The following is a 23136-nucleotide window of genomic DNA, read 5'->3' as shown; positions in this document are numbered from 1 at the left end:
ACTGCAGCTTTCAGCGGGCATAGATTAATGTATTGGCTGAGAGATAAACGCTGCAATAACTAACTGTTCAGTTAGTGGACTTTTTTAATTATTGCTCTTTGGTAAAAGAGTGTTAACGATTTTGAATGCTCAGTTAAAGTCGTGACATAACCAAATATTTTTAACCGACTTCAAAAAGGTTCTCAATTTGATCAGTATTTTTTTTTATGTATGTACACCGATTATTCGAAGACGCCTGGACCGGTTACAAAAATTCTTTTTTTGTTTTTAAACGGTATACTCCCCATTTGGTCCCTTTGCCATGTCAAGATCTGATGATGGAATCCTGGAGAAATCGAGGGGAACTTTCATAAATTATATAGTGCCTAGCGTGTTCGTCATTTTTTTCATTTAGTACTTTAAATCACTACTATTTCATGAAAATACATCAGCGACTTAGCACCGCCTTCATACTGATCAGCAGGTAGAACATATAATGATGTTATTTTTCGCTTTTTAGTTTAGTGGGTATGTTTTTACGTTTGGAAGTCGGTTGTATTTTTTTAATTGAAATTTTATATATATTTTTCGCGTCTTAACATGATAAATAATATTCTCGGTAGATATTTAGTGGGATGCATCCAACATTAGCAGTACAGCTTTCAGTGGGCACAGATTAATGTATTGGCTGAGAGATAAGCGCTGCAATAATAAACTGTTCAGTTAGTAACCATTTAAAATTATTGTTGTTTGGTGGAAGTTTTTGAATATGCGATTCAAACAAACGCGAGTAGCAAATTAGCGATTGCGATGCGATATTGCGATTTTGAATGCTTTTCGGTTAAAGCCCTGACAAAAAAGTATCTGGATATTTAAGAAAAATCTGCCAGTCTATCTGTTTCTTCATGTTCACGTTATCTCGAAAACAACTGAATGGTTTTGTTGTTTTGTTGAAGAGCTTATTAATGTAATTTATCAAGGTTTTATGTAAATTGTTTAATGTATGATGAACTTTGTTGTATTGAAAGTGTCAGCGAAAGTCAAACCGCCTGGGAGTCACATCAAAAACCTTACCTCTGTTTGAGATATATTAAAACAATGCATTGAAGAAACATCCGTTTCCATATAAAGGTTTAATGAAAGTGAAGTCACGGGCATCTGCTAGTATTTTTGAAACAAGAGGTGGAGGGTCTAGATGGTGATTACGTCAGCAGTAGTTATTTACTTTTTTTACATATGGCAGCCCACACACGTCTATGTTTGAAAAGGAAACGCATTTTCTGAGATTCTCACAAATGAATAAAATGCGTTTAAGAATGTTTACGTAAGCATGAGAGGGGGGGGGGGTTCTTTTAAGAGCTTTGCTTATTGTAATAAAAGCAGTTTTAATAAAAAGGACCATTCAAGTATTAGCAGTAATACTTGAATGGTCCCTTACGGTCCAAACTGCCAAACATAGATATAGATTCAAAAACGAACCACCAACCGTCTTTTATTCATGCACTTCAAAACAAACACTAATACTTTACACTTCGCTCTGGAATTTTTAAAATTGGAAACATTGTAGAAGCTGACTGCTTTATTCTCGTTCAAAGTGAATCCAATTTGTATGCACCCTTGATCCATTGAGCTAGTTCCGTAAACCTATTCCCCGGCGTACGGAGCACGTGAAACAATAACTCGATGATATTGGGAGCGCCGAGCGATGTACGTGCGGAATTTTGACAAGGAATTCTGGATGAATCATTGCTATGTCATATCATATGCAAGCTACAAAAGAATGGGATTTTTCGTCTGATTCGCCCCTTGGGTAACATTACCTAAACAAATAAAAATATTTGATTAAATTAAAAACGATGGGCAGGGCACATTGTTAGGAACCATCGCCTCTGCTACTGCATCTGATACTGATACTACATCATCATCATATCAGCCGATGGACGTCCACTGCAGGACATAGGCCTTTTGTAGGGACTTCCAAACATCACGATACTGAGCCGCCTGCATCCAGCGACTCGCTTGATGTCGTCAGTCCACATAGGGGGTGTAAGGGGAGGCTAGTACCAGTCAGTCTCCCCAACTGCCAACCTCACCTGCTCATGCACTCTGCAGATGGACCGACGAGGCTCTAGCGACCGACGAATGGTAGTATATCCATTCCCACATGGCTAGGCTAGGTCGGGCAACAGCGACACTGGCGCGAATAATCTAGCACTGCGCTGACCAACCCGCATGCCCAGCGTGGTCAGTACTGGGCAAAACTTTGTATGGACGATAAAAACAAAACACAGCCTAGTTCCCGGCTACTGTATTGTACGGCATTTATTAATCGCAGTTCTTTACTTTAGTCCGTTAAAGCGTTAATGCTTTTAATTATTTGCTAATGAAGACCTCGTTAAAACTGAATTCAATTTGTATGCAGCCCGGATAGGCTGATTTTGTCAGCCTACAGCCAATAGAAATTAACGTTATTTGCGAGTATCATAGGCTATATTTTATCCCAGTATTCCCACGGAAACAGGAACTACGCGGGTGGAACCGCAGGGCGTCATATAGTATTAAATAAATAAGAATGAATAATAAAACCATTCCTATAAGAAATATAAGCATTGCGGTAGCTTTTACTTTACTTTAAGGTACTTCTTAGCTTTTTTTATTCTATGACAAGTTAGCCCTTGACTGCGATCCCACCTGATGTTAAATGGCGATGTTTCAATGGAAGCGGGCTTACTTTGTGGACGATACTCATCGTCGTTTCTAATAAATGCCCTTCCGGCTTCTGTATTTTCTAATACTTATGATTTCTGCACCTTCAAGGCAAGAGTGAATAGGAATTTTCTAAGCAAGCACGCTCCAACCTAGACTTCATTATTGCTTTCTACCAGGCATGATTGTAGTCAAGGGCAAGTCTATTAAAAAAACAAAAATGAGGTATCTAACCACACCTCTGACGGTTTCTACGCGGCATCGTACCGGAACGCTAAGTTGCTTTTTTAACACGCTTAAATTAGCTTCACTTGTAACTAACTATGTATGTAAGAAAATCTTGGAATCCCACTTTCCGGTCTTCGATTTGAGTTCTGATGACAATACATGACTAGCTAATTAGATTAGAATTAGAAATCCAATATTGGCCCCGAAATGGCGGACTGGCTGTTTGAAATCCACCTCATGATATTAAATGAAACGGTTTGCTGTCAGGAATACGAAAAAAATAGTTACGTGACTTAAATCCAATATGGCGGACGTACAAGATGGCGGACAGGCTATTTGAAATGCACCCCCATGATATGGGTATCATATGAAAGGGTTTGCTGTCAGGAATACCAAAAAACCATTTGTAATTCTTAAACGTGATAAAAGCGTGTTTTTTAGTTTTTGAAACTATTATTTTTCTTGCCAGTTGTTTTGACTCAACTGTATTACTTCTGCACATTCATATTATTCGCAGCATCGATATAAATCATTAGATGGGCCCCTCCATACTAAAGAACGCACAGTTTTATGACATTACCCAAAGACGTGCACGCACATCTTATCTCAGTAAGTAACAAGTGCATGCTGTGAGTGGACGTAGACTTAAAAAAATATTTACTGTTTTTTCTTATTTTAATCCCTTAATTATGCCTTCGTGTTCATTTTGGAAGTGTAGAAACACAAGTCACAACATAAATAAAGAGAAATGTGTTACGGGTGATGACGTACTCAACGTGCGAAATCAATGACTATTCCGCGACGCTTTGAGGCCCATCTAACGATCTACGATCGATGATTCGCAGTCCATTCAGTTTATTCCGTCACAGAGTATCCGCGCAGAGCGTCAACGCGTTTAATTATTGGCTAATGGAATAATTTCCAAAACACGCGGCTCGTTGAAACTGAATCCAATTCGTATGCAGCCCGGATACTCTGATCTCATTTTGTTAGCCTACTGGCAAGCCTACAGTCGACGAGTGAAGCAATTAATTAAATCCACCGATTTTGGGGAGTTTTGACATGAAGTGAATTGATGTGCCGTAGTTGTGCAGAATATTGTGCCGCTGCTAAGCTCGTTGTATTAATTGGTAGGTCGAGTTGTTGGGTTTTATAATTTATGACGAGTTATTTTTGTTTTTTTTTTTAAATATAAGCGGCACGACATCGTCCGCGTGGATTTCAGTTTTTCACAAAAAAGGAGGAGGTTTTTTTTAATTCGACGCGTTTTTTTATATTTGTTACCTCATAACTTCGTCATTTCTTAACCTATTTTGAAAATTCTTTTTGTATTTGAAAGAGTAGGTATACCTTATTTTTTATTCTTGACAAGTTAGCCCTTGACTACAATCTCACCTGATGGTAAGTGATGATGCAGTCTAAGATGGAAGCGGGCTAACTTGTTAGGAGGAGGATGAAAATCCACACTCCTTTCGGTTTCTACACGACATCGTACCGGAACGCTAAATCGCTTGGCGGTACGTCTTTGCCGGTAGGGTGGTAACAGGGTGGTAACTAGCCACGGCCGAAGCCTCCCACCAGCCAGACCTGGACCAATTAAGAAAATCTCAATCACCCAGGACCTCCGTTTTGTAAATCCACCGCGGATACCACTGCGCCCCGGAAGCCGTCAAAACAGGACCTACTTCCAGATTGGTCCCATTTAATTTCCATGAAAATTTTGTGTTTTAATCAAAATAACAAAATTGCCGTACTGTGGCGCTTTCATTCACTTTGCTAGAACACACTAAAAACAGAAAAATATTTTTTTTTACCAAAAAATTGAACCGACTTATAAATCACAAAAATAAACTAAAAACCGAAAAATAACATCGTATGTGCTACCTTTTGATCACTTGAAGGCGGTGCCAAGCCAGTGACGTATAAATTTTAAAGCCGTTTCTGAAAGAACCACGGGAAAGAACTGTGTTTGAATCCTAAAACTTTATGACTTAATCGGCTTTAGTTAATGCATCACTGTATTGGCACCGCCTTCAAAGTGATCAGAAGGTAGCACATACTATGTTTTTTTTCGCTTTTTACTTTATTTTTATGATTTTGAAATCAGTTAAATTTTTTTGTTAAAAATAATTTATACATAATATACCTAATGACTGATAGTATCCGGTCCATCTTGTGAAGATTCAAAACTACAGAACATAAAGTTGTTCAAAAAATATATATCCAAGATACGACTCAGTGGTTAGTAAAAAAACTACACTTTGTATTCTTTAATTTAAAAGAAAATTAATGCACAAATATTTTTAGGTAATAATATTTCTTTTACTTCAAGTTTACATTAGCAAAAATTTAATTTAAACATACTCGTAACTACACGTTTACAAAAGCTTTGTAAACAAAAAGAACAATTTTCCCGCGACCTTATCCTGAACGCTCTTTGCAAGTCTCATGGGGTCTTAAAAAAGTTTGTTTAAAATTACTTTGCATTCTTTGTTTTCTACACGTTTTCTTGTAATTTGTTTTCAACGGAATAATACTTTTATTCTGATTATTATACTTTATAACAAAAATTTCGAATTGGTTTGTTTTTGTTCGGAAGTTTTATACCGATTGAATACTTATTAAACGAGTAACTGCTGACCTAACTAATTTGATATTTAATAACAATTACTTAGATTTTTAACAATTTTTTGACGTGATAACGTCTTATGATTCGATGAAGCCAGATGCAAACTCGAAAAAAGATGACGTCATGCATCGTTCCCTCGCTATAGGGTTGCCAACTTTTTTTACAAGAAATAAAATATATTCTGAAGATTATTAAACATATTTATTTATTGTTTTAATTGAAATTTTTTTTTGAAAGACGCAACCATCGATCCATCCATCCATTCCATTAGTATTTTCAGACGTTGTCACGTTCAACTATAGTCAGTAAACCGTCTTTACAGACAACCGATTTTTTTTTCATTTATATTTTCCCTGCTACGGGCATGAGTGAGGCAACAACATGATTGAAGTATTTTGTCTCTTATTTTTCAATGTAGGACCGCATAGCGTTACAGGGTACGAAAGAACAATATTTTCTTTGGTATTTTGCGACATTTCTCATTTACTAGGAGAAAACAATGGCTACTTGTGATTTCGATTATTACTTAAGTAATATGTTTCGAGTTCTGCGGTATTTCGCCCACATGCCGCAAGTTCCACAGATTTCGTGACGTATTGCAGTAATAAATCAAGTGTGGGAAAACCTGGAGCTTAGCTACTGTTAAGTTCCATTTCTGTTTCTTCCGAATGTAACAAATTATTGTACGTGCATGGTCCATGGATGAAACATTCGTTTTATATAACACTAGCTATCGTCGCGCGGTTTCACCAAATTTCAATATATAGTCTATAGCCTTCCTCCATAAATGGGCTATCTAACACTGAAAGAATTTTTCAAATCGGACCTGAGATTTGAGTTCCTGAGATTAGCGCGTTCAATCAAACAAACAAACTCTTCTGTTTTATAATATTAGTATAGACTAGCCAACGTCCCGCGGTTTCAATCACATAGTTCCCGTTCTCATGAGAATACGGGGATATTAATCTATGAAGTATTATCTATGATACTCACAAATAACGTGGCTTTCTAATGGTAAGTATAAGAATTTACAAAATTAGTTCAGTAGATCCAATTATAATACCACAAACTTTTCTTCTCTATAATACTAATACTATGTCGACGTCAACTACATTTGCGTGAAATTCCGTTTTTCACAATCCCCGCAGGAACCATGGATTTTTCCGGGATTAAAAGTACCTAAAAGTTCTGCACTAAGATCCAATTTATCTATATACCTACTAAATTTCATCTTAATCAGTCTAGCGTTTAAGCCGTGAAAAGGTAAGACAGACAGGCAGACTTACTTTCACATTATTAGTATTGACTAGCTGTGCTCCGTAGTTTCACTCGCGTGTAACACGAGTGATTCATTTTTCTAGTTAGTTTAAGAGGCTTCGGGTTACGAGGTCCTGGGTTTCTCCGTATTCGAGCAGAGTGGTGGGTCTAAGCTCCATATCTCCTATCCTATACGCAGTGAAGTCTGGTTTGGAAAATGTGGTTATATCTTTAAAACAGTCTTAAATGTAGGGTATATTTCGCTTTCAAAAGTTACGAAACTAGACAAGGACGACAGGGAAACGTCATAAAATTCTGTTAGCTACTAACTATAAACTAAGTAATGCCAAGAGAGTTGTGAACTTGTTAGTACTTAGTAGTACTTAACTCTCTCAAAGTAGATAGTGTAAGTATTTTTTTCAAGTTACAGTGGATTAGTACTGAAAATGATTAGGAATTTTCGTAATAGTATAGGAAATCTAGGAAATATGACTAAATGAATTACACGACTCGAGATTTTTTAACCATCGGTAGGGAGTAACCCAACAAGCTTAACTTGAGTATTTTATTTGAGGTTTTATTGAGAGGAACAACTTTCTTGTTTGTACTTTGGTTGTAAAATAATTTTTTACACACTAAATGCTGAAAAAAATATTTCAAGCAACTTCAGCCACCTACCTTCCGTATTTAAAGTCGAACGATAGTACCTATACGATATTTTTTGTCAAATATACTTTAGTGTAAAACTTAGGTATAGTTTAGGAGAAAAATGCAATCCAAAAACTTTTTGAGTGTCTGAGCCACCCTAGGTGGCGGGGGTCGATGTACTCAAGTTAAGCTTGTTGGGTTGCACCTAACGATGGTTAAAAAATCTCGAGTCATGTAATTCTTTTACAAATCTTATACGATTTTTTCTAGATTTCCTGTACTATAATCGTACAGGTTCTAATGTTTGTCATCGAAATATGAAACCATTAGAATTTCTGAATTCTCTGCGTGTGTGAAGTTTGCCAATCCGCATTGGGCCAGCGTGGTGGACTATGGGCCTGACCCCTCTCATTCTGAGAGGAGACTCGAGCTCAGCGGTGAGCCTAATATGGGTTGATAATGATGATCAAACTTTTATATTATTTTTTATAAAAGGATTTTTAAAAGCACCATACTACAGTAACATTGCACAGCCAGTATAGCAAGTAGCTAGTATAGCCAGTACAGATAGTAGCTAGTATAGCCAGTATAGATAGTAACTAGTATAGCCAGTATAACTAGTAGCTAGTATAGCCAGTATAACTAGTAGCTAGTATAGCCAGTATAGATAGTAACTAGTATAGCCAGTATAACTAGTAGCTAGTATAGCCAGTATAGAAAGTAGCTAGTATAGCCAGTATAGCTAGTAGCTAGTATAGCCAGTATAACTAGTAGCTAGTATAGCCAGTATAGCTAGTAGCTAGTATAGCCAGTATAGATAGTAACTAGTATAGCCAGTATAACTAGTAGCTAGTATAGCCAGTATAACTAGTAGCTAGTATAGCCAGTATAACTAGTAGCTAGTATAGCCAGTATAACTAGTAGCTAGTATAGCCAGTATAGAAAGTAGCTAGTATAGCCAGTATAGCTAGTAGCTAGTATAGCCAGTATAACTAGTAGCTAGTATAGCCAGTATAGCTAGTAGCTAGTATAGCCAGTATAGAAAGTAGCTAGTATAGCCAGTATAGATAGTAGCTAGTATAGCCAGTATAACTAGTAGCTAGTATAGCCAGTATAACTAGTAGCTAGTATAGCCAGTATAACTAGTAGCTAGTATAGCCAGTATAACTAGTAGCTAGTATAGCCAGTATAACTAGTAGCTAGTATAGCCAGTATAACTAGTAGCTAGTATAGCCAGTATAGATAGTAGCTAGTATAGCCAGTATAGCTAGTAGCTAGTATAGCCAGTATAGATAGTAGTTAGTATAGCCAGTATAACTAGTAGCTAGTATAGCCAGTATAACTAGTAGCTAGTATAGCCAGTATAGCTAGTAGCTAGTATAGCCAGTATAGAAAGTAGCTAGTATAGCCAGTATAGATAGTAGCTAGTATAGCCAGTATAACTAGTAGCTAGTATAGCCAGTATAGCTAGTAGCTAGTATAGCCAGTATAGCTAGTAGCTAGTATAGCCAGTATAGATAGTAGCTACTATAGCCAGTATAGCTAGTAGCTAGTATAGCTAGTATAGATAGTAGCTAGTATAGCCAGTATAACTAGTAGCTAGTATAGCCAGTATAATTAGTAGCTAGTATAGCCAGTATAGATAGTATAGATATGTAGTCCACGTTTCAATGTATAAGTAGCGATGGCCGGCGATCAGAAATTCCGTGAACTTGATCAAATATTTATTGGAACAGAAAACCGACGACCAATAGGGCAGAGCGGATCAGTTAAAGCCTGGGACACATCTATCAGCATTAGATTCGCATTTCATCCATTATCCACCTACCAGTGGTGAAGAGACCATACAGGTCGATTCTCTTTTTTTCGATTCGATTCTCACTGGGTTACCTTAGAAATCCATTTTACACATATTGTTATAAATATATATGAAGGGGATGTATGAGAATCTGGAGTTCTCATCCGGAGTGCATTAAGCGGTATGAATTTCCTTCTCTTTGGGACGGCTTGCCCTCGTCAAAATTCCATCCTTCGCCACTGCTACTGCTGGTAGAAGGCTTCAGCCGTGGCTAGTCTACGTCTTTGTCGGTAGGATGGTCTACCGTCAAAGACGTACCGCTAAGCGATTTAGCGTTCCGATACGATTTCGTGTAGAATCCGAAAGGGGTGTGGATTTTTATCCTCCACTTAACAAGGTATCTCGCTTCCATCTTAAATTGCATCATCACTTACCATCAGGTGAGATTAATCAAGGGCCAACTTGTAAATAATGAAAAAAGTAGATTTTTGAGTAATCCAAGAAACCGATAAACATTGTTTAAAACATAATATTATGGTGGCTACTTCCAAAATCCACCAGTAGGTATGTCCAGTGCGGACAACTATTTTATAGGGTCGTATGGTATTGCAAAACGCTTTATAGATGCAGCCTCATCCTAAAGTACTTAATATATGAAACAGTATGTGGAGACGGTCAGAAATTCCAGCTCCTCTGAATATTTAACATAGTAGGAATGACTTAGACTAAACAAATAATAGAGGGAAACATTTTTTCATCAGAACTCAGAGCGTGTGCAAAATTTCATCCTAATCGAAGACCGGAAAGTGGGTCAAATTAAGGTTCCAAGATTTTCTTACATACATAGTTACAAATGAAACTAATATAAAGCGTGTAAAAAAGGCGTGCGTTGATTAGAGTGATCTATATTGTGTTTCTAATTAACAAATAATAGAGGGAACCATTTTTGCACATTTATGCGTTATATTTTTGGAAGAAGGTTTAACTTTGGTAAGTTCAGCAGATTCTGCCATTTGATTCGTCAAAAATGTATCTGCTTTGAATGATCGATTATTGCATTATACTTACGTTTATTTGCCGCAGCTTTGAGCCTGAAGACAAGGAGAACGTGGGGGACGGAACGACCTTCTAAGGGCGCCTTTTGTGAAATTCAGACCTTCGCAACGATGCACTTTATGGGCTCAGTGAAGTTACCACATCGGTCCAAACGTCCAAAGACCCTGACGCCCTTGTCACCGTTTTTTGGTCTACTTCGGAGTTACCTCTATTCTTTTCATCTTCTATGAAGCTTAACAAAAGGAAATTCTCTATATAGTGTCGGCTACAATCGGTCCTGAATTCTGGATTACGTAAGTACACACGAAACAATAACTTTCACGTCTTACTTTATGAGAGAGAAGTAGGTATGCAACTAATGGATACACCTTCGATTATTCCACGGGTTATACACTTATAAAATAATTACTTTATATTGTTTAAAAACACGCTTTTAGTACGCACTAAAAATTACAAATATGGGATTTGACTATTTTTTTCGTATTCTTGACAGCAAACCCTTTCATTTGATATCCTTATCATGGGGGTGGATTTCAAACAGCTAGTCCGCCATCTTGGGGAGGCTGCCATATTGGATTTGTAATGATGTTTCTGAAATAGTCATGTATTTTCATCAGAACTCAGAGCGTGTGCAAAGTTTCATCCTAATCGAAGACCGGGAAGTCGGTCAAATGAAGATTTCAAGATTTGTCTTTTTTACATAGTTACAAGTGATTGGTTAGGCCACCATATTGGATTTCTAATGACGTTTCTTAGCTAGTCATGTATTATCATCAAAACTCAGAGGGTGTGCAAAATTTCATCCTAATCGAAGACCGGGAAGTGGGTCAAATTAAGATTCCAAGATTTTCTTACATAAAATAGTTAATAAGTTAAACGTGTAAAAAATGAGTGCATTGATTAGAGTAAATTATATTGTGTTTCTAATTTGCTGGTATCATTAATGAAATTAAAAAAAGAGACGCAATTTTTTTTTTATTTTTCAAAAATTAGGGTCGCTTATAAATGTTCGTTTTTTTATACTCAAGTATATTATTAACCTTAGTTGTATATTTAAAATTAATTAATAAGTCTTGCGTAAATATGTTTCATTTTGAATGTTTAAGAACACTTAATACTTAGCAACACGTGTCATTACATACTTTCCAAGTTATTCATGTGTGGAGGCGCTCAAAGTAGGCCCTTAAACAAAGTAGTATAAAGTTTGTTGAGTGTGGCAACACCCTAATTATTCCACATTTGGTATTCATAACAGAATATAATAGTAGGCTTAATTAAAACCATGCTAGCTCAGGTCAACGGAGTGCATATACAGATTAATTTATAGATATGTTAGGTAGAATGATTCTAAAGCACTTCACGTATAAGGCAGCCACGATCAATGATTATTTTATACTGTAGATATGTTATGTGCCTACAAAATCACCGCAAAAAGTGATCCGAATATAGCGACTCCACCACTGAGCGCAGACATGCACAATTATGTGTTTACTTACATTATATATTTATGTACTTATTTTAGTAGTATAATCTGTAATCTGAAACAATATTAGCAACACTAGGGAGAAACTACCTACCTATTTTGTGAAATTGTTTTATATCTCTAGAGTCTCTGAGACTCTGTGATAAATATAAAACAATTTCACAAAATAGGTAGGTAGTTTCTCCCTAGTGTTGCTAATATTGTTTCAGATTGATGATAATAGTTGAGACGCAACGGAAAAGCGCTTCATTCTGCCTCCGAAACGAACGTGTAAGCCGATATATTTATCACACGGTGTCAAAGCGCAGTTTGGCGCCCCGCCAAAACTTGAAACGAGTCTCGTAAATGCTAATGTAACCGAAAATTGTGACTACGCTTTGGATCTATTTAATTTTACAACACAAAATGATGGGTGTACCAAAATCTGGTTGTGTTTTCACCCGCTGTTATGGGCTTGTTGTTCAACATTAACCCATTTGTTTTCGTATTAGTCTATTATATAACGGTGTTTTGTATAACTCGCAAGTGCGAGTTTCGAATTTAAATCTATCTCGCTCTATCTAACACGATATTATAGACAGAGAGCGATAGATACGTTCGAAACTCACACTGTCGAGTTACAAACACATGAATGATGTTTTAACAACTTGAACGTGTAAGCTTCGAATTCGTCTCTTGTCTCTCTCTATCTATAGTATTGTCATAGGCATGAGAAAGATAAAGACAAGTTCGAAACTCACACTGTCGTTGAGTTACAAAAACATAGTCTGCAGTGCCGAACAGCACTAGAAACGATGTTTTAACGACTATAAAGTGTAAGCTTCGAATTCGTCTCTTGTCTCTCTTTATTATCTATAGTATTATGATAGGCAGAGAGAGATAAAGACAAGTCACACTGTCAATATATTACATAAACATAGACTTAGCAGAATAGCGCTAGAACCGATAATATTACAACTCAAAAAACTCATACTGTTGAGTTACAAAAACATATTATTTGCAGTTGTACCGTTATTTAGACAACTCGAATGTGTGAACAACTCAAAACTTCGGATCACGAGTTTCTGTATTTGGCTTTGAAATACTGAGCTTTTCTTTCCTCTAAGAAAATTCAAGTATAATTTTCTAGCCAGGAGTTGTGACGAGAAACATAAGATAGGTATATAAGTTTGAACTCTACCTTAGATAGGCATTCATTTTCAAAGTAAGATCCATTGCATATTATGTAGGTAAACCTAATAAAATCTAACCAATAACCATTATAACACATAATTATACTATAGTAGGTACTATACCTATATACCTAGATAGTGAAGCAGACAGTATGAACTTCCATTGAAATATTCAAGGACCCGCCTAACCTACCCTACTCCCTAACAATAAGAATTCGTACTCTTGAGATTACTTCAAAGAATGAAAGCAAGTTCTATACAAAAATCTGGTGCCAAGTGTGATCCGTATTGCATTAAAAAGCTGTATAGGCGAATATCTCGGTCCAAGATATTTCCAAACACTTGCTAATGTAAAATCGACCTTATTTGAAGGTAATGAAGTTGAGGTCGGCTCGAAAGTTAAAATTTGAGATAACTTATCGATTGTAAATGCACGTCAGCTGAAAATATTCGCGAGTGCAATGCGAGAGGAAAATTGACTGCTTTTTCGGCTCGAATGAATCTTTTGTAGCAATTGATTTTATGATTTTTCATTAGTGCTCCATTGTTGGGTAGATATTATTGAAGAAGTATATTATTTTGACGAAGTAATGGCGTGTCCTTATTGACGAATGGGAGTATTGAGTACTTGTCTCAGACCAATTGCCATAGGACCTGCCTCGCTAGACGTTACCCCTGTGTCAAAAGTATATGATCACGATCTAACGTATTCATACAAACTCCTCTATAGAATTGATGTTTCATTGTGTTAAAATTACACGTAGGTGCACGTACACAGGATATAATTATTGGTGTTAAATATTTGTACCTCGTCCCCTTCAAAATAAAACGACAGACAATTTTGTTTGTGAACTTGAGTGTGATACAAGTTCAAAGGTAATTTATCTGAGGTAACTTATACATATGTATTCTGTGACATTGACTGAAATGTATTGTCAAGATCATGGGGTTGATGTGAGGCTTTTGTGAGGTCTTAATAAACTCGAAGTTAAATCCAGTTTAATCTGGTAGGTACTTCTGGACTTCTTTTTACACATTTTTGTAAATCATATTTGTAAACAACCATTGAACTGGTAGAGGGCGGGGGGAACACCTGACTCTAACAAAAATTAGCTCTTTAAAATTTCTCTACAATCCCTCATATCTTTCAAAGACCTATTAAACTTTACCACACACTGTAAGATAAACGAGTAAAAAAATTTCACCCCCACTTTACATGTAGGGGAGGTCCCCTATAAAAAATATTTTTCAAGATTTTATTTGAAATCTTTGTTCACATTTTTAATGTACATACACTTGCTAAATTACAGCTTTCTAATAGTAATAGTCTCTGCACTACAACACGGACAGACGGACGGACAGACAGGCGGACTTGACGAAACTATAAGGGTTCCTTGTTGACTACGGAACCCTAAAAAGGGGATGAAAAGAACACAAATTTTCTCGCGGATGAAGTAAAGTTAAATAAATTACAATTAAATAGATGATTTCATAATTGTATTAGAAATAACATAATACATCCAACATAGAACCTCCTTTTTGGAAGTCGGTTAAAAATATAAGTTATTTAATTAATAGTTCTAATACAATAGCTTCTGGGTGAATTGTATTAAAGTTTACTGAACAAATAATAATAAGATTGTTCATATCCCAAGAGCAGTCCCCGTATTATCTCGTACAAAACAAATCTTGTATGGGACTAATAAACAGGCTTCATTTCTTGTATGGGAGTTTGTATGTCCTTATACCGACATTGTGGTACACTAATGAACTCTGGGGACCGAGCCGAAGGTTTGCGGGGGAAAGGAACAATATAATCAGTGCGGACCTAGAGGGGGAATTCTCTATAGGACCTCGGAATAAAGTTTATTGTGTATGATTTGTATGCGGTCAGAGATTAATTACATTTAGTTTTTTTTTTTTAAACGATAGATTTTTATTTGGTAAAAAACTAAAAAATAATCATGAAACATAAATACAATAAATAAAATAAAATAAAAATAGCTTTATTTCCTTACAATTACAGACATTCTTTTTGAAAATTATTATTAAGGTTTACAAGTTTTATAGATTGTTAGTGGGTTAGTTGATATTATCTAATTTTTTTATAATATGTTAGTAGTGTTAATTTTTCATTTTATTATTCTTTTTTGTTAGGACTGCATAACGCAGTGAAAGCCTCCTCCAATTGTAGCCATACATAAATAAATACATATTAATATTCAACTATCAAATTTTGTGAGTGCCCCAGCTATCCGAACTAGTTAGAAACTGTATCTCAGAAAGCTGAAACTTCCCTACTATATACATATAATCTAATCCTAATTATTATATAGATATATCCTAATTACTATAGTTAGATTGATTGCGAAAGTATTTTACGAGTATAGCAATAACACAGAATAAAGATCATACAGAATGAGTCTTTACAAGCAGCTTTGTTATGCGGGTGAAACCCATAAAAAAACAAACGTCACGCGTCTCCTTGACATCCGCTTATATAAACTTTTTTCATAATTTGTATTTCAAAATTAGATATAATAATCAATAATTTAGTTTGATAGCGAAAATATGATTTGAGCGATCGGACGCCCGCGACTTTGTCGCGTGGATTTAAATTTTTCACAAATCCCGCGGGAACTGTCGCGGGATATTTTGTAGAATTTTTAAAGCTAAACAATTCTTTCATACCTTCATGATTTATGCGAAACTTTAACCGTTTACGCAGCATAAGCTCTCAATAGGAAAAAGTCCCCCGATTTTGAAACATAATTGGTGCTCCGCTCCTATTGGTCTTAGCGTGACAATATATACCCTATAGCTTTCCTCGATAAATAGGCTATCTAACACTGAAAGAATTTTTCAAATCGTATCATTAGGTAGTTCCTGAGATAAGCGCGTTTAAGCAAACAAAAAAAAAAACAAACATTACTTATAACTCGATGGAGCTGGCTGTAAAATTGAAAAAAGATGACGTCATGCGTCGTTTCCTCGCTCTGGGGATGCCAACTTTTTTTACAAGAAATAAAGTTTATTCTGGTCTATGAAGTTCACTAAACAGTATTTTAGGAAAACGAAAAGTATTTTGTTTATTTAATTCTTATGACTTGGTAACTTTCAAGTATAGTCAGTAAACCAACTTTACAGACAACCGATTTTTTATTAACATTGTTAAAAATAAAAAAGTAGGACATATAAATAGATGAGAGAAATAATACCTAATTAACGTTCTTGAAGGAAATAGTATCAAAATCTTGAGCCTCAGTTTGTGTGCCTCAACACAAACTGAGGTTCAAGATTAGAATTAGCAAAGCTCAAAAGCAAGAGCTTTCTCACGAGATTACAGCCATGTCGAGAGTTGTCTTAAGGTTGTTATTGAAGCTTTAATTCAAAGTCTCAAGAAGCTTTCTGGCCTGTTTGATCAAAGTTCAGACTAAAGGCCTGTTATAGTCGTCTTAAGTTATCTTGAAGCGGAGTGTGGAAATTTGACCGCTTCAATGAATCTTCGTTAGGTACAAGAAAAGCTCCTTATTCACGTTTTCACTACTCGCGGATTAAAAATTGCGTCACAATTCCTATATTCGCGGCTAAATATTTCGTTATTCGCGGATCTGACTGACAAAACTGACGTAAAATCTGCAAATTTAAACTTTGACTTGCAAATACCTATTGCCGAAATTGCGAATGGATGGTTTAAAAATGCCTCTGCTTAAAATCACTCTGAATAGAAGCTTTTAAAAAATTTCAACAAGAAAAAATTTCAAAATTATTCAAACCATTGTCTAAGACATAAGATAATATTATAAGAGATAATATTATAATATAATATAATAAGAAGATAATCAATAACTTTAATTAATTGTTTTTTCTTTGTATATTTGTTTTTTTATTTTATCGCCCAAGAACGTATCTCATAGAATTCCATATAAAATACCATTCCATATTCACGGTTTCTGTATTCGCGACAAATTTAAAAAACGTATCCTCCGCGAATGAGCTTTGACTGTATTAAGAAATACAACAAATCTGTAATGTCGTCGACCTTGACGATATTAGAGATTTACATTTGTAAATCTTAAAAAACAGAGAGTCTGAAATTCGGGAAAAGCTCGGGAAAACTTGCACAATTCGATTCCTTAACTGTCTATAATCCAAATGCCTTTGAGATTCGGTTATAAAATCGTATTTTTAACCGACTTCAAAAAGGGAGGAAGTTCTCAATTTGTCAATTTTTTATGTATTTTCACCGATTACTCAAAGACGCCTGAACTGATTTGAATTTTTTTTATTGAAAGGATATGCTTTCCAATTGGTCCCATAGTAATCATGTCAGGATCTGATGATTGAATCCTGGAGAAATAAAAGGAAACTTTCAAAAATTATAAAAGCAACTAGTGCATTTGTTAATGTTTTTATTGAGTATTATAAATCACTACAATACAATGTAGGTCTGGTGTTGATCTGATAATGGAGCGGAAGCTCAGACGAGGGAACTCCTAATCGATTTATAGTAGTTTTTTTAGAACTTAATTAATTTGTATCGTTGAGAACTTTACATCTAGATGAGTTGTGACCGTCGTTAAGGCTCTGGTGATAAAGACAAGGGACAGTTAAGGGAACTCCTCAATGGTTTACAGTACCTACATTGTGTTTGGGCTTGATGAATTTGTATTGATGAGAACTTTACATCTAGATGTGTTGTAACTGCCATTAGGGGTCTGGTGATGGAGACGAGGGACAGTTTAACTCCTCAACAGTTTACAGTAGCTACCTTGTGTTTGGGCTTGATTAATTTGTATTATTGAGAACTTTACATCTAGATCGTGACTGTCATTGAGTGTTTATAACTTTGCGTACCCATTGCTAGAAAGGAGAATGGCGAATCTACATCACCGAAATAGCTCAATTTGATTGATACAAAGCTTAGGTACTATTACTAGGCCCTACTAACCCTGTTTACTAATGTAACTCAGGACAGTAAATCTGGTAAGCTCTGCGTACCCAATGCTACAAATACCGGCCTACCAAATCACGTGCCTCGTTCCTCACAGTAAAATAAATCAATATTATGCCGGCTGGTGACCGAGTAACGAAGATCGATATGCTAGTAGGTAAGGTATAGCTTTCAGTAAAGAAATGTTGAATATTTTTCTAAGTCAACGAGGATTTTATTTTGAGAGGCAACAAAATATTCGATATACTTTGACCAAGATACTCTAGTCCTAGTTACAGTGTCTGTTTGTAGCTTTTTAAATATTCAATTGTAATTCTTTATATTCTTATTTATGTACTTCTAACAGCGGCGAAGAGTTCGTACAGGCCGATTCCCGCTGGATTACCTTTTAAAAATCCATACATACTTTTTTATTATTGTAATGGATATTGGATGTATGCAAAACCGAAGTGTGTATCAAGTAGTACTTATGAATTCCTTTTCATTGGGACGGCTTACCTTCGTCAAAATTTCATGCTTCGCCACTGGTACCTATTTATTTATTTAAGTACATTTTATTAGTGGCTTATACGGTCATATAAGCTCGTAAGATGTACAGAACAGACAGGTCAATTTTCGTGGCACTGAAGTAGCGTCAGCATAAGCATAAACATGTTTATGTATAAATTATTAGTCAATGAATGGTTCCTGAGCAAATATTTTGATGATTACACGCCTCAAACTGTACCTTCCCACTTTATTTTATTTATTTATGGATAGTCTATGACCTTCCTCGATAAATGGGCTATCTAATACTGAGAGATTTTTTCAAATCGGACAGTAGTTTCTGAGATTACCGCGTTCATCCAAACAAACAAACTCTTCAGTTTTATAATATTAGTATATACTAATTCAAAACTGTGATTCTGTTTTGCTGACGTTCCTTAACACACAGAAACGAGTTTATCCTGTTACCTTATAACCAAAGTTATATCTGGTCCCTAAAATGGAATAAAATATAGAAATTCACAATTAGGTAGGTAGGCCTAACTTAGTTGACAATAAAGCCGAAAGGTGTTTTGGTGGTCGATGGGTCTACCAGGTATTAGGTGTGTGAACTCCATTAAGTAAATTATAAAAGCAATAAAGAAAGGTATAGGAATTTGGTACGTATAATAAATGCTCGAAAATATAATTGGGATCCCGGATGAATAAATAAAAGCCACCAATTACGTGTTATACAACGTGTTGTGTAGGGTTCCGTATCGCTGTTTGGAGACAAGTCTTGGATTTAACAAAATAAATGGAAAAATATTTTATACTAAACTGTAATATTTTTGACTAGCGGACGCCAGCGACTTCGTCCGCGTGGAATTCGGTTTTTCACAAATTCCGCGGGAACCATGGATTTTTCCGGGATGAAAAGTAGCCTATGTGTTAATCCAGAGTAAAATCTATTTCCATTCCAAATTTCAGCCAAATCGCTTCAGTAGTCGCAGCGTAAAAGAGAAACAAACATACTTACACACTTACACACTTACACACAAATTTTCGCCTTTATAATATTAGTGTGATTTTCTCATGAGACCATGACAATTATTATCCATTTATAATATGGTTAGGAAGTTACGATATGTATATGATATAAGTTATTTTATTATTCTGTTGGCTTGATTTATTTACCTATTTCTAAATACAGCTATCAAGTAGGTAGAAAATATCTGTTAGCGTAAGAAACAACCCCTAAAAAATCGAAAAAAAGCGCCCGCAAATACTCAGAACTCATCTGCCGCAATTTCTGAATGCGCTATAGGCAACTATATTTTATACTATAGATATGTTACGTGGTTACAAAATTACCGCAAAAAGAGATCCGAAGCTACTCCACACACACATGCACAATTTTGTGTTTACTTACATTATTTATACCTACTTAAATAAAGTATACTATAGTTTTTAAATTTTCTGAACACACAACTCGACATTGTAGACAATATTTAGGTATTATTTGTTTAAATAACTTTTTTTTAAATAAGCGACGTTTTTTTTTATTCTTTACAAGTTAGCCCTTGACTACAATCTCACCTGATGGTAAGTGATGATGTAATCTAAGATGGAAGCGGACTAACTTGCTAGGAGGAGGATGAAAATCCACACTCCCTTCGGTTTCTACACGACATCGTACCGGAACGCTAAATCCCTTGGCGGTATGTCTTTGTCGGTAGGGTGATAACTAGCCACGGCGGAAGCCTCCCACCAGCTAACTAAATGAGATTAAGACAATTATGCACAATTGTCCGCCTTAGTTTTGATTCGCTGGTGTGTGCTATGTGGGCTGTAATTTTATTTTATCTCTAGTATTAAACATCATAACGCCGTCGCTAAGGTCTAATTCGAACTACTTTAGTATTTTAGTCGAGTACGAACGATTTTTGGGCGGTAAATCCAAAAATTGTACGTACTCGACTAAAATACTACGGCCTGTAAGGGCATAAGCTAAGCTACAGACTCACGGACAGACAGCGTAACTACATAAAAAGAATCGTTGTCTACAGAACCCTAAAACGTGGCCTTACATTTAGAATTTAACGAGCTCATTATAATTATTTCTTTGTTAATTAAATAGAAGCCGACATTAAATGGACCGTTCAAGACTAAGAAGACTAACGGCAATGAAAATCTTATAAAGAAAACGCTTAATAAACTTTGTGACTATTCAAATGCAAACTTACTCAACTAAATCTGGGTTAATTCCTCCACGGGCTGTCAAATTCAAGGTGTTTTATTATCATTACGGGAAAGCACAACACTTAAACTGGTAGACACTTTCACACAATCCGTAGCATGTTTTTTTTTTATAGACAGCACAAATCTGTTTATGTTACGTATACTTAGCAAAGTTTAATAGCAGCGTGGTTAGGCAAGGGTTGGGGACGCGTGCATCTACCCCCGCGGTTCATTGCCGACTGTTGTTAGGCACGGTTTTCTGAAAACTGAAAGCTTCAAAAGCTTGAACGCCTTCGAACGGCTTTGTGGTAATTATTGCGGTGTTTTTTTTTTTTTGTTTTTGAAATGAGAACTGTGAAGGTTGGTTTTCTTTTACTTTTAAACATTCTTTGTCGCTTTGATTAATGTTTCTGCGCTTTTTAATTAATCTTTGTTGATTGGTAAGCTCAGACCAATTATTGTATAGGACCTGCCTCGCTAGACGTTACTTTTCTGGCATAGTATATGATCAACGATCTAATGCGATTATAAAAACTGTCTCTCTATTATCGATGTTAAATAGTTGTAATCGTGTTTGTCGGTTAAAGAGCTCCGTAAAAATACCTTTTTGTGTAATTGAATTGTGTAAAAATCGGGCAAAAACTTCTTGTTTAGTATAAGATATATACCAAATCTAAGCTCATTTTCTTCAGAAAATGACAGACAATTTTGTTCGTGACTATGAGTACGATACAGGTCCTTCTATAATTGGTCTGAGTTGGTAAGCATGTTTACCTGTAACTTCGTGTAAGGTTTATACAAGTTATAATTATTTTCATTTGTTTCAAAGTAGACTTACTATGTTGGTTGTAATTTTTATTATTTAAAGTACTAGTATATCAATGTATCAACCAAAAAAAACTACTTACCTATTTATACCTTCATCACATTAAATCGTTCAATTTTGGCATAGTAGCTGCCTTTTATTAATTACTAGCAGACGCCCGCGACTTCGTCGGCGAGAAAACCGATGTCAACTTTCTTCCCCTTTTTTACCCCCTTCTATTTATATTTTTGCATCTTTGAAATAGTCCATTAATCAGCTTACAAAAAACTTTGAAAACTTATAAGATAGTCAAAATATCTTTAAAAACCGTTTGAGAGCCGTGATAACAAAGTGGATATGACCTCTGCCTTCGATTAGGAGGCCGTAGGTTCGAATCCGGTTCGGGGCGTGTACCTCCAACTATTCAGTTATTTAGGCATTTTAAGAAATTAAATATCAGGTGTCTCAAACGGTGAAGGAGAACATCGTGAGGAAATCTGCATACCTAAGATTTTTTTTAATTTCTAGGTGTGTGAAGACTGCCAATCCGGATAGGGCTAGCGTGGTGGACTATTGGGTTAACCTTTCTCATTCTGAGAGGAGACTTGCCCTCAACAGTGAGCCGAATTTGGGTTGCTAACGGTGGTGATCTTTAAAAAGTACCTCGTTGATCTACTTAGCCCATGGGGTTCCGCATTCAAGCAGCGTGGTGGGTCTAAGCTCCATATTCCCTTATAAGAAAAGGGGTCTGTCCCTGTAGTGGACCATTAAATAACTGATAATGATAACTTTAAACACACAATCATTCTACAGTTTAACAAATAACTATTGCTTAACAGACACTTAAAACAATTAGTAACACTCGCTCGGAGATTTATATGCAAATTCAACGAAATGCAAATCTCGGGCGCCGGACACTGAGGAATTGGTTCACGTTATAATCCTTAAAATTTCTGCAACTGAAATATTAATTGCCTCTCTTTAATTTAAAACAGAATTAAAAAGGACACGGAGGTTTTTAATTTAATTTTAACTTTTTTTGTCAGTGGACTGTGAAATCATTTGTAATTTGTTCTAAAAGTAAAACTTTTATTTTCATTTCAACATCATGTACCTACCTATTTTTAGGGCTGGTATATGTCTGACTTGTAAGTCCTTGTAAAAGACCAGGCCTAAATAGGGTATTTAAGGAGAAAGAAGAAAAGCAGAAATACTATAATGCACACAATAATACACAGATTAAAGGATAATAGGCAGATTGAGCGCACAGAACACGACGGTGTCGTAGCCGCTCCAAATATAAAATTCAAAAATGAATACATTCTCGAGTCAGTACGACACGAAACGTCGCATCAGTTATTTTCAATATCATTCAAGGGAAATGGCGTCTCGTGTTTTTAAATATTTTAAAAAATTTATGGAAGTTAAGGATTTTGAAACCCCCGAATGTCATGAACTTAAATAAAGATTTTCATGACTTTTACACTCTTGATTATATCATCAATTTAAAAGCTTTTAGCGTTTTCTGCTCTCTGATCAATAATCTTTCCCTTTCATTTTAAGACTTTCGAATATATTTGCAGACATTCGGTTATTCTTCCTCAGATTGAGCCCCAACAACTTTTAAACAGTTCAACCGATTTTCATCAAACATATCTAAGAACACTTGTACATAAGTCACCTATCTTACAAAATAAACTAAATTGAAATCGCTT

The 23136-nt window shown here is 35.7% G+C and overlaps 1 protein-coding gene across 1 annotated transcript in view; it reads right to left on the bottom strand.

The window, feature by feature from the left end:
• The window catches only part of LOC112047375 (uncharacterized), a 117607-nt gene extending 96776 nt beyond the window's left edge, over positions 1 to 20831 (bottom strand). Inside the window, exon 1 of the mRNA XM_052888333.1 lies at positions 20622 to 20831. The gene's annotated coding sequence lies outside the window, so the exon portion shown is untranslated. The remainder of the gene's footprint in view (positions 1 to 20621) is intronic.
• Positions 20832 to 23136: the final 2305 nt, after the last annotated feature.

The sequence above is a fragment of the Bicyclus anynana genome, chromosome 22 (genome assembly GCF_947172395.1).
Source record: "Bicyclus anynana chromosome 22, ilBicAnyn1.1, whole genome shotgun sequence".
Classification (NCBI taxonomy): Eukaryota; Metazoa; Arthropoda; class Insecta; order Lepidoptera; family Nymphalidae; genus Bicyclus; species Bicyclus anynana.
This window is presented reverse-complemented; position numbering and strand designations above follow the sequence as displayed.